Raw genomic sequence first — 12,083 nt, 5'->3', positions numbered from 1 at the left:
TGGCCGACCTGAGTTCGATTCCTCCGCCCCTCTCGGAGAGCCCGGCCAGCTACCGAGAGTATTCGATATGCCAGACACAGTAACAACAAAGTCTCCAATGGAGACGTTACTGGGCCCGCTCGAGAAAATCGATGATCAACGCGAGGGCCTTTACTGTAAAAATTATTTTGAAAAAAATCTCTCCTTTGTGTTTCTCTATTCGCATATGGAAAGCTGTGGACTTTACATGCTGATTTCATAATCTGCCACTTTACTATACAAATTTATCATTTCCAGGACTTTTTTTTAAGAGTTGTTAGGGCTTTCTAAGTATAGTTTTTTTTTTTTTTAAGAGTCGTTAGGGCTTTCTAAGTATAGTTTATTTTTGTTATTTGTGAGAGCTTGACTTCTTTTTCTATCTGGGTGTCCTGTTTTATTCTTGCCTAATTTCTCTGGTGAGGACTTCCAATACTAAGCTGAGCACTACTGGTAAGAGTGGGTAATCTTATCGTGTGACTGATCTTAAACCTGTTCTTCATTAGAGTATAAAGTTCACTATGGGCTTATGGTAAATGGCTTTACCTATGGTAAGGAAAGTCCATCCATGAAGTTAAGTATGATTCCTTCAAATATGAATGAGAATCTGGCTAGGTAAAGTATTCTTAGTGAGGCATTCATTTCATTAAATTTTTAACTATATCCCACCACTGACCTCAGGCCTGGAGAATTTCATACGATAAATCTGCTGTAAATCTAAGGTATGATTATTTGTATGTAATTTCCTTCTTTGATCTTGCTGCTTTCAGTGTTGTGTCTATCTATGATATTTGATGTTCTTATTGGGATATGTCTTGAGATCTTTTCATTGGGATTTCTTTTAAGTGGCACCCTTTGGGCTTCTTGGATCTGGATTCCTGGCTTTTCCAGCTTTGGGAACTTTACAGCGATGATTTCTTGAACTGTTATTACTTCATTGGAGTTGCCTGCTTATTACTCTGGGACTCCAATGATTCTTTTGCTGTTCCTCTTGAATTCATCCCATTCATTTCTTACTTGGGGCTGGAGTGATAGCACAGCTGGTAGGGCGTTTGCTTTGCATGCGGCTGACCCAGGTTCATTTCCTGCCTCCATCTCGGAGAGCTCAGCAAGCTACAGAGAGCATCCCACCTGCATGGCAGAGCCTGGAAAGCTCCCCATGGTGTGTTCTATATGTCAAAAACAGTAACAACAAGTCTCACAATGGAAATGTGATTGGTGCCCACTCAAGCAAATCGATGAACAATGGGAGGTCAGTGCAAAGTGCAGTGCTACATCTCTTACCTGACCTTGTGCTGTTCTAAGGTCTTTTTCCATCTTCTTTTGTTGCCTGTATACTTACTGGATTGCATCTTCAAGCTGACTGATTCTGTCTTTGACTATTGTCATTTTACTGTTGAGGGCAACCATTGAGCTTTTTATTTCATCTACTGAGTTTTTAACTGATGGCATTTCTGTTTGTAGTTTTCTTATTTCTGCTCTCATTTCCTCCTGTATCTTATTGACTATTCATTCCACTGTTGCCCTCACATCTTCCTGTATTTTATCGGATGTCTGTTCCACTGTGAGCTCATTGGACATCCTCACCATATCATCTCTGAATTCTTTATCAGAGAAATTGTGTATGTGGATATTCCATGTTGAGACTTCAGGACTCCTATCTTCCTCCCTACCTTGGGGTGGGTTCCTGAGCTGTCTTCCCTTAGTGCCTAGTGAAGTCTGAGGGTAGTGATCTAGGATTTTCCTTTCATTCCTTTGTAACTATGTGGAGTTACTTTGGAGATGAATCTTATGAGTTATACGGAGGGAGTATAAGTGTGGCCACGTTAGAGGCTACCTACTGAAAAAAAAACACAACTTTCACCTTTGTAACCTGTGGGTGAGGTTTAGAAGAGATCCATGGATTTAAATCCTGTGCAATTGCCTCCTATTAATTTGCCCAGTGTCCGTGCAGCTTCTTCTGTCTCACCTGGTTCCTGGGAATATTTTCATATTTTATTAACAGTTATTATTATGAATGGGTGCTTACCGTGCATCTATTGAAGGAATCATATAATTTTTTTGTTTTTCCTTATATGGTGTATTACATTGATTGCCTTGCATATGTTGAACCACTCTTACATTGTCAAGACCCTTGAATTTATACACCATGACCAAGTAGGATTCATTCCCAGCTTGGGACCCACCATCCCTGCCAAATGCAAGTAAGTCTTGAGCACCTATATGTATGGTGCTAGAAACCAAAATGATAATTAAGTATCCATAGATATGGGAAATATATGCAAGTATATTAAAGATATTTTATCATATCAAATGGAAAACATAGCTCTAAGGCATAAGATAGTCACAGAAATGATACAGAAACTTCAAACATATGAATAGAAACATTATTTGACCTGACTAATTTGCTATTTTTATCATATTGCTGAATGCAACATAGCTGTCAAATGTTATAAAATCATATCTAATGATATGACATTAAAAAGTTCTTTGAAGTTGTTGTTACCAAACCTGAGACATTGGAATAATGTGTGTGTGTGTGTATGTTTGTGTGTGTGTGTTTGCGTGTGTTCCTGTGTGTGTGTGTACAGGAGTGTTTTCTCTGTAGTCATTCCTCTCAGGCATCAACTATTACTGCAGAGATTTATTTTTTCCCATGGAAAGTGGTCACTAGTCTGAAATTATGATGATCCACAGTGGACCTGTATACTGTCACTTTTTCCATATAACCTGATAATACTGTAAATTTAGAGGAGAATTACTTCAAGTCATTGCAGAGAGTTTAGCAAACTAGAGTCTAACGGTCATATAAAAATAAATGATATAACTTACTGACTCTTACATTTATCTCCAGTCTTTCTCTCTACTCTTGTCATACTGTTCTTTGGTAAATAATTTTGTCATTCACCTTTGTTTTCAAGATTAGAAATATTAATTTCTAATATTTATATTAATTTATTATAATGTATCTCTCATGTGTATATCACTGAAATATTTAATATTCTTTATACACATATAATTTTTAAATTGTATTATAATACTTTGACAAATTATTTTCAGTTCTTTTATAACATGACTAGCAAACAACTCAGTGACATTGATTTCCAGTCAAATATTCAGTCATGTATTGGTAGAGTCTTCTGACATATTCATTAAATCATCTGTTTGTGATTCTGTAAAAACTTCTAGTATTGATTCCCACTTCCAGACTCATTGACACCAGCTCCATTTAATTTCCTTTCATCCCATTCTTTCTACTTGTTTTGTCCTCTGTGTCCTATTTTATAATTTTTTTCTTTCTCTATTCTATAAGATTGAGCTCTATGAAACATTTTTGTTGTCTTATAATTTCTTACTGGATTTTTAAAGGCACCAAAAAATGGAAAATTATAAGAGAGAGTTTGGTCTATCATTTACCCATTCTCTCTATACTTTAGGATGTTCCTGATAGTGCTACTTTGCTTCATGATTACAGCTTCTCGAAATGATTTCAGTCCTCAGACTCTTATGTAAACTTAAAAATAGTGAGCATGGGGGACTAAAATAATACCATGTAGCCAACCTTGATTCAAATGCTGATGCCATATATGGTCCCCGAATACCTCCAAGAAGTGATTCCTGAGTACAGAGCCAGAGTAAGCCTTGAGAACTGTGTGGTGTGGCCCCCGATTAAAAAAAATATGATAGACTTCATACTGGTATGTGTTTCTCTAGGCAATTAAATGCATATTGAAAGAATCCTCATAATCAAAATAAAATTTATTCTAGGGGAAATTACCAGATGCTACTTATCTGGGGGTTGTTCTTTTAATTGATCAAATATTCATCTACACTCTTATGTTTGTTTTAGGTGTATAATTTTCCGACTCTTTTCTGTTCACCCACATGCTTTTATTTCTTCTTATCTTTGCTTAGGTAAACTCCACCATATTTCTGAACGTTAGCCCAACCCCTTATAGTAACATTTTTAGGAGAACTTTTCTCACATTTAACAACAAAAGCATTATATTAAAAATAGCATACTAGGATTTTAATGTTCTATATCATTGTATGTCTTAATACTTACAATATCTGAGATGAGGCTTAGAAGATTTCTACAAATTAACACAACTGTAAATTAAAATTAAGGATTGAAATCATGTGACTTCATGAAACGTAAGCTCTGAAATTTCTACACTTTGAAATGTACGCTCTAAAATTTCAACTGCTTTAGGGTAGGGGATGTGACTAGGTAGTAGAATTCCTGCCTTACGTGTGTGAGGCCTGACTTTGACTCCAGGCACCACAAAAGTGAAAAACAAAAACTAAACTATGCTTTATAATAGAATGCTAGTCTGGAAGGTAAAATAAATTGGGAAATAGAACCATGTAACAATTTTAATTTTTCCGAATCATGACTATGGAATTTTTATTTAACTTTTGTGCCTTCAAATTTTCTTAACTATCTCATTTCTTAGATTTTTCCATTGCATACTAGTACATAACAGAGAATGTGGATATTGAAATGAATATTTTACTGCTATTAAATTTATAAATATGACTACATTAAGTATTAATATTAAAAAGAAACTCCTATTAGACTTTGTTGCACTGAAAAACTCTGAAAGTGTCCATTTTGTTTAAATTCCTAATTTAACATGAGGCACTGACTAAATGTAGTGATCTCATCTGATCATCTCGCTACTGCAAATAATATTTTCTCTCTTCTTTGTAGTTTTAATTGTCTAACAATAATAAATTTATCATATATCAATAATAAAAAAAATTTACTCTTAATGGCATTATTTGGTTTGCCTTATATATTGTGATTACTTTTGTCTGCATGAAACATTGTAACTTAGGTACACAGCAAGAAAGCAAAACAAAACAAAACAAAACAAAAAACATTAGCAAGGTCAGAGAGATAGGACAGGGTTAAGATCTTTTTCTTGCATAACTCTGACTCCAGCCCTGTCTCTTCTCACTTGGAGTGTTTCATTTGAGAAATCCGATGTGAATTTTCCCTTGTGTTAGGAGTTTTGCTTCTTTCTTATCACTTTAAGGACTCTCTCTCTTTCTCTCTAATTCTCACTATTACAATTATAATATTAAAATTATAGTATGTGTTCTATTGGAATTTATTTTGCTTGACACTTCTGGATCTCCTAGATAAGTGCAGAGTCCCTCCAGGCGGAAGTTCCCAGCCAGTAGATCTTATGCACCTGTTCTCCCCTTTATCTCCTCTCCTTTCGGAATTCTGATGATGCAGAGATTGTTCCTCTGGCCATTGCCCATTAAATGCTTGGATTTTATTCATTCTTTACAAAAATCTCTTTTCTATTGCCTCTTCTTTATTCATGATGCCATGTGCTTTGGCCTCAAGGTCACTGATGTGATTTTCAGTCTCTTTCATTCTACCACTAAATCTTCTTCTATGTTCTCCCCTTGTTTTAAGAGTTCTTTAATTTTACCCCATAAGGAGTGAAATAAACATGCTGAATAAGAAAGTGAACTTACTTGCTTTGTTTGGTTTATGAACCAAAATAAGTTTGGAAGTATTTTTATTAATCATTATAAAAATTGAATTGGGGATTGATTGCCTAGATAGGTATTTATATTAATGAGTAAATAAAAAATAGATAAAAAGGATTAAATATTTACAATAAATATAATTTACATATGTAATAAAGAGACCATATAAATTAGCAAATCTCCAAGATCAGAAGCAGATAAGAGACATAAATATCACACACACACAAAAATGTGGGCCTGGGGTGGGGAAGAGGTGGGTGTGGCGAGGATAATTCAAAAGGCCTGATACTAGCATGAAGTGGCCCTGAGTTAGAGGCCTGGTGTTGCAGACTGCTTCCTCATCATCAGGTGTGACCTTGGGAGCCCCTAGCGCTACTGGAGTGGACATGGTGGTACCCAGCACCCAGCACTGACTGAAAAGCAGCACTGCATCTCCAGACCTGAGTGTGGAGATTTTCAGGCTCAGGCAAATTTCTCAGGAAAGGGCCTACTCAGTCAAGTTGTGTGATCTTCTGGATGTGTTGTTATTTTCACTCTGCCAGCATGTTGTGAGGATCTTTGCATTGAATCTCATCAGGGATCTTGATCTGTAGTTTTCCTTTTTGTGCTGTCTTTGTCTGCTTTGGGTATCAGGGTTATGTTTGTCTCATAGAAACTGGGAGGAGTTCTGTTTCTTTCACCTTCTGAAAGAGCCTGAAGAGAATTGGCAGTAGGTCTTCTTTAAAAGTTTGGAAGGACTCACTAGTGAACCAAGCTTGTCCTGGTCTTTTGTTTTGGGGAACCTTTTGGTTAGCATGTAGATATCCTCTACAGTAATTGTCTTGTTGGAGTATTCTGTATTTTCTTGTTTTAGCCTGGAGAAGTTAGAAGAGTTCAAAAATGTATCTATTTCTTCTAGATTCTCTCATTCCATCGCATCAAGATTTTCAAAGTATTCCCTGATGATCCTTTGCATTTCTACTGTATCTGTTGTGAAGTCTCCCCTTAGATTTCTAATTCAGTCTATTAGGGGAGCACAGCAGTAGGGCGTTTGGCCAGCCCAGTCAAGCCAGGTTCTATTCCTCCGCCCCCCTTGTAGAGCCCAGTAAGCTACCAAGAGTAGAGTCCTGGTGGCAAAGCCTGGCTGGCTACTTGTTATGTATTCAATATGCAAAACACAGTAACAACAAGTCTCAAAAATGGAGATGTTACTGGGTCTGCTGGAGCAAATCGATGAACAACAGGAGGACAGTGACAGAAATAGTGACAGTGAAAGTCTTGGTAGTGTTCGTAGATCTTATTTATCTTTTCAGAGAACCAGGTCTTGGTTTCATTAATCTTTTGGATCTATTTTTTATTAAAAGTCATTACTTTTTGCTTTGAGTTTATCATTTTCTTCCTCCTTCCTGCTTTGTACTCCTTTCTTCCTTCCTTCCTTCCTTCCTTCCTTCCTTCCTTCCTTCCTTCCTTCCTTCCTTCCTCCTTCCCTTCCTCCCTTCCTCCCTCCCTCCCTCCCTTCCTCCCTTCCTTCCTTTCTTCCTCCCTTTCTCCCTTCTTCCCACCCTCCCTCACTCCTTTTCTTTCTTCCTTACCTTCTTTTTGTTTGGGGCCACACCCTGCAGTCATCACAGATAACTTCTGGTTATGTGCTCAGAGATCACTCTTGGGGATATTTGAGGCAACGATATGGTGATGACAATGAAAACTTGTCAGCCTTATGCAAAGTAAGTGATCTGACCACTATACTATTGCTCCAGCCATTGAATCCCTTAAATTTTATCTGTGTGAATGAAACAATGAATATCAATATAAATTAGAAATGAATATGTCCAGAGCATGTGAGATTTGTTGTGGTGGGGGGGAACATACTTGGTGGTGCTCAGATGTTACTCCTGGTCTTGTGCACAAGGCAACATAATAAGATACTCTCCATGTCATGAGAAAATATTTTCAAATAATACATTAGATAAAGAACTAATATCCAAGATAGAGTACTCATAAAAATAAAAAACAAATTAATAACTCCATCAAAGAATGGGGATAGTATATAACTAGAAACTTCACTTAAAAAGATGTAGAGAGGATCAGTAGGTATATGAAAGAGCAATCGCTGATATTTATTATCTAGTAAATTCACATAAATGAATAATGTGATTTTATCTCGTATTAAGCTATCTCTTTGCATCCAGAAATTTAATGTTTCATGTTTTGATGAGCTGTGAATGCAAGGCATACATGCAAGCCAAGTGTTTTACAACTTAAACTATATCTCCAGCAAAAAGTGTCTATTTTTACCACAAAAATATTTATCTTTCCAAGAAAATTTTGTATAAACATGAAAACAGTGCATCAAACCATCAATAAATAAGCATAGCTTATATTTCTACAGTAAATCTTCGAATTCAAGTTTTAATATCATCATCACTTAAACAAGATTAAAGTGTATCAAATGTATAATATTTGATTACAGATGTAAATTTTTACTTAAGGCCTGACAGTTATTTTAATTATCAAAATTAGATGCTTTAGTTCATTATTTATAATTCTTATCCATTTGAATAAAAATATCTTAACTAATCAAACAGCATAGCTTAAAACTTACAAACAAAGCTAAAAACAGACTTTAGAAGTTGAAATGTCACTAACATAAGAAAGGATCTTTGTATGTTAGTAAGTACTGCGAAGGAAGGTCTTGTGGAGATGTAGTAAATTCACTTTCCTAAAATCAAGAACAACAGTGAAGGCCATAACATGGACCTTAGAGCTCTTCATGAAGGTCAGATTCCTCTACGTATCACTGCAGATTTTTTTCCATAGGATTAAATTAGTGAGTACCTAGGAATGCATTTAATTTTCTATAAAGTCAAAGATAAAGGATTTGCTTTAATTCTGTAGAACAAAATTATGTATTTTTAAAACCCAACAATTATGCTTTTTATTTTTGTCTAAGTAGCCAGACCTGCTAATTCCCCATGACCTTCTTCTTGTCTCCAAACTTGTAAGCCCAGAGAATGCAGAGGAACGGTATGATAATCCAGGGCAATGAAGATAGATGGAGCATTAGAGAAACAATCTAGGAGAGAAGATTTACAACTTGACCTTCTGATATACTTAGAACAGCACCATTAGCTGTCCTAATTCCTTTTTTCTAGCAATTAGATTTTTTAGATCTTTTTTTATTCTCAAAGATACTCATTGCTTATATTATCAAATTCTTACCTTAGTTTTTTATATAGTTTATTTTTGTTACCCTGATTTTTAAAAAAATCTTTATTATTTTATATATTCAATTATTTCTTTCTGAAAGATGTTTTGAGGTTTATAAGTTCTTTTGTATTTTGATTTAAAGAAAAGAATAAATGACTATCCAAAACATATAAACTTTAAAAAGAACATTAGTTGCTCATGAGTTTCAAATGCCAAAAGTTCAGTACTTTGGATACTTGGGCAGCTCTACCAGAAAGTCCTGAAGCCATAACAAAGCCACAAACTGAATGTATTGAGTAACACCTTAAGCACTATGGATATTATTTGAATTTCCATGAGAAAAAGAGAAAGAAGATCAAGAGGCTTAAGAGCCTTTAAAAAAAGCAAAAATGATGATTGGCCTGAAGGCTAAGCTCTATCATAAACAGTGTAGTACTGAAAAAATACAAATGAAAAAGACTGTTAAGATGCATGAAAGGAGAATTCCCAAAGGAAAGAATGATGGAAAGACAGTACAAGAAGCCATACCTGTATATCTGGGTGGAAAGAGGGATAAAGTCCTTTTCCATATGAATAAACAAAAAGAACAACAAATAAATAGCAGGGAATTGGGAAGTTCATCTCCAAGGAGAAACAGAAGTATTAAACATTATTCAGACAGGAAAGAGAAAGAAGAAAGCATGAATGAGGATGGTTACTAAAGTTTACTTTGTTGTTGATGGCTTCACAAGAAACATAAATTTGAAAAATTCATTAGGCCAAAGGGCTGGAGCGATAGCACAGCGGGTAGGGCGTTCGCCTTACACGTGGCCAACATGGCCGACCCGAGTTTGATTCCTCCGCCCCTCTGGAGAGCCCTGCAAGCTACGAGAGTATTCGATATGCCAAACACAGTAACAACAAAGTCTCCAATGGAGACGTTACTGGGCCCGCTCGAGCAAATCGACGGTCAACGGGAGGGCCTTTACCTTTACCTTTACCATTAGGCCAATGGGTTTACATTTCAAAAAAGGCTTTGTAACACATCTTGAACTGAAAGTTACCTTTTGCCTGCCAACACTTGGTGTAAAAAAGATCCTTCATCTTCACTCTATGCTGCCTTGGTGCTCTCACCAAAGGTACAGTCATGAAGGTGAATATGAGCAAGTAGGGCCTTGTCACAGAGGGAGGCAAGGCTATTTGGGAAAAACATGTCCAGGTTACCAACAATTCTGAAAATGCACTCTTACTGGTTTGACAGTAACTTCATACAAATAACTCCTTATAATTATGAAAGACTGCATACCACTGAGGAGAGCCACCATTGACTACCAAAATGCCTAATATGTATGCAGTCATCAAGAAAAATGCATATGATGTTGCACAAAACATTAAAGTAAGTGATCGTGTTTTTTTTTCCAAAGAGCATTAATGGTAAGGTAGTTAAGGTTCTTGCCTTACATGCTGCTGATCCTCGCTTGATTCCCCACACCCCATATAGTCCCTGAAGTCCAGCCAGGAGTGATCCCTAAAAGCAGAATCAGGAGTTAGCCCTGAGTACAGCCTGGTATGGCCCAAGTACAAAAACTAAAATAAAATAAGGGCACTGATAGAATGCTGAAATATATAAAACATGTTAGTAATATATCAATAATTTGATGCATATTAAGATTTTAACATTGAAAATCAATAAACGCAAGTTAGTACTTTCAGATTTTCTAAATTAATTCTAAACTCCATGTACCATTGTCTTCACTTTTTTAATTTCTAAGTCTACTTTTTAACACTTATTTTATTATCTTTTCCTCAGAATACTTCCAGTGGACTAGCCTTGAAGTTATTATTATCATAAGCCCTTTTTATTTATAGAGGTTAAGGGAACTCTAATTTTACCCACATTTTAATAAATGCTATACTCAATTTTTATGCTTTGAAAGAATGATGTTCCATGAACTCTCGTGGAAAAGCCACACATTCCTACCCAGCTGCTTTTGGGTTCAGCTTCCTAACCAGCCTGCACTGACTGTTGATGTTCTCTGCAATCTTAAGTTTCTTCCTAATAATAGTGGTAGGTAGTTAGTGGGAACTTTAAGAGACTATTGTAAACATTAAAGCACACACTGACCTCTTTGGGGGTCCTCTCTTAATGGAGTTTTCAACATCAAGTCGCACAAGATAGATGTATTTCTGACTCTAAGATTTTCCGTGGATGTGTGCTTGTGGTTGTGTGTGTATGTGTGTGTGTGTGCACGCGCATGTGTGAGTGCACGCATGCGCGTATGGCCATTAATTCAGGAGAATCTTCAGAGGCACTGAAACTGTTTGCCAAGATCTCTAACAAAGCATCAATTGATGTTATAAGCAACCTTGAGTAACAGAAGAATTTACATCACATTTTTCATGGTTCATAAGGAACCTCTTGTGATTTAAACGGTTTCATCAGAGAAAGCACCATTTGGGTAAGATTTAGAAAGAAGTTTCTCTTTGGAATGCTCAGTAATATTTGGTGGGAAGAAGAAGAGGGGGGTGCAATACTTAAAATACTGGTGAATTTCAGCTATTGGGTTCTATCTTATGGGAATCGTTTGTTAGTTTCAGAGGTCACAATTACCAGCAAATTTCTCACTGTTTCAGTTCAGTCTTTTTCCCATAGCGGTCCTTCCTTCTCCACCCTTTTAAGCTGCTTGGCACTGGCACTTCCCGGTTTGCCATCCCAAACTTTCCCTGGCAAGCAAGGACTCCAGGCCACCAGCAGTTCAATTATCCTCCTGGTTGCAGCACAGGTGTCCATGTCCTTCTTTGAGCTCTGGAGCTTCCAAAGAGACAAAAACAAAAAAACCCAAAAACCAAAAAAAAAAAAAAAAAAAAAAAAAACTTTCTCCTTCCTCTGGGCTTCTGCTAGCAAGTGTATCCTTGAAGTTAGCAATCTCAGCTGAGAGTGACCCTCACCCTTTCTCCCAGCGCGATCCCCACCACTCCCACCAGGCCATCAGGATTCGCAGAGCCCTCCCCTGTCCTGCGCTAGGTTCCAGTTATCTGGCCGAGGAGATGCGGGGTCCACCTGGAGGCTGTGCCGCCGCCTCCACCCGCGCGGTGTTCCCCGCGTGAGCGCTGGATTATTCCAGTCTTTGAGCATGGCAGATTTCCACCAGATGACATCATGGGAGCCAAGTGAGTGCGGGCTCCGAGAGCGGGACTGAGAAGGGGAGGGGGAGGCGGGGAGGGGAGAGGGCTGGGAAGCTGAGCCCCAGCCGGGCTGCCTGCCACCCAGCTGCACGGCCCGGAGCTCGCACGAGCGCTCCTCCCGCAACTGACAAAGGATGGGGAGATGCCAGCGCTCGGGGCTGCTGGCTGCACGCCTGCAGGCAGCCGCCTGAGCGACTTCGCCCTCC

General features: G+C 37.5%; 1 pseudogene; it reads left to right on the top strand.

Moving 5' to 3' along the window:
* Positions 1-8,910: 8,910 nt before the first annotated feature.
* Positions 8,911-11,799, top strand: LOC130028136 (ribosome biogenesis protein NSA2 homolog; annotated as a pseudogene).
* The last annotated feature ends 284 nt before the right edge of the window (positions 11,800-12,083 follow it).

Source organism: Sorex fumeus, unplaced genomic scaffold, assembly GCF_029834395.1.
Source record: "Sorex fumeus unplaced genomic scaffold, SorFum_2.1 ptg000039l, whole genome shotgun sequence".
Classification (NCBI taxonomy): domain Eukaryota; kingdom Metazoa; phylum Chordata; class Mammalia; order Eulipotyphla; family Soricidae; genus Sorex; species Sorex fumeus.
Note: the sequence above shows the minus strand (reverse complement) of the source record. Positions and strands in the feature narration are given on the sequence as shown.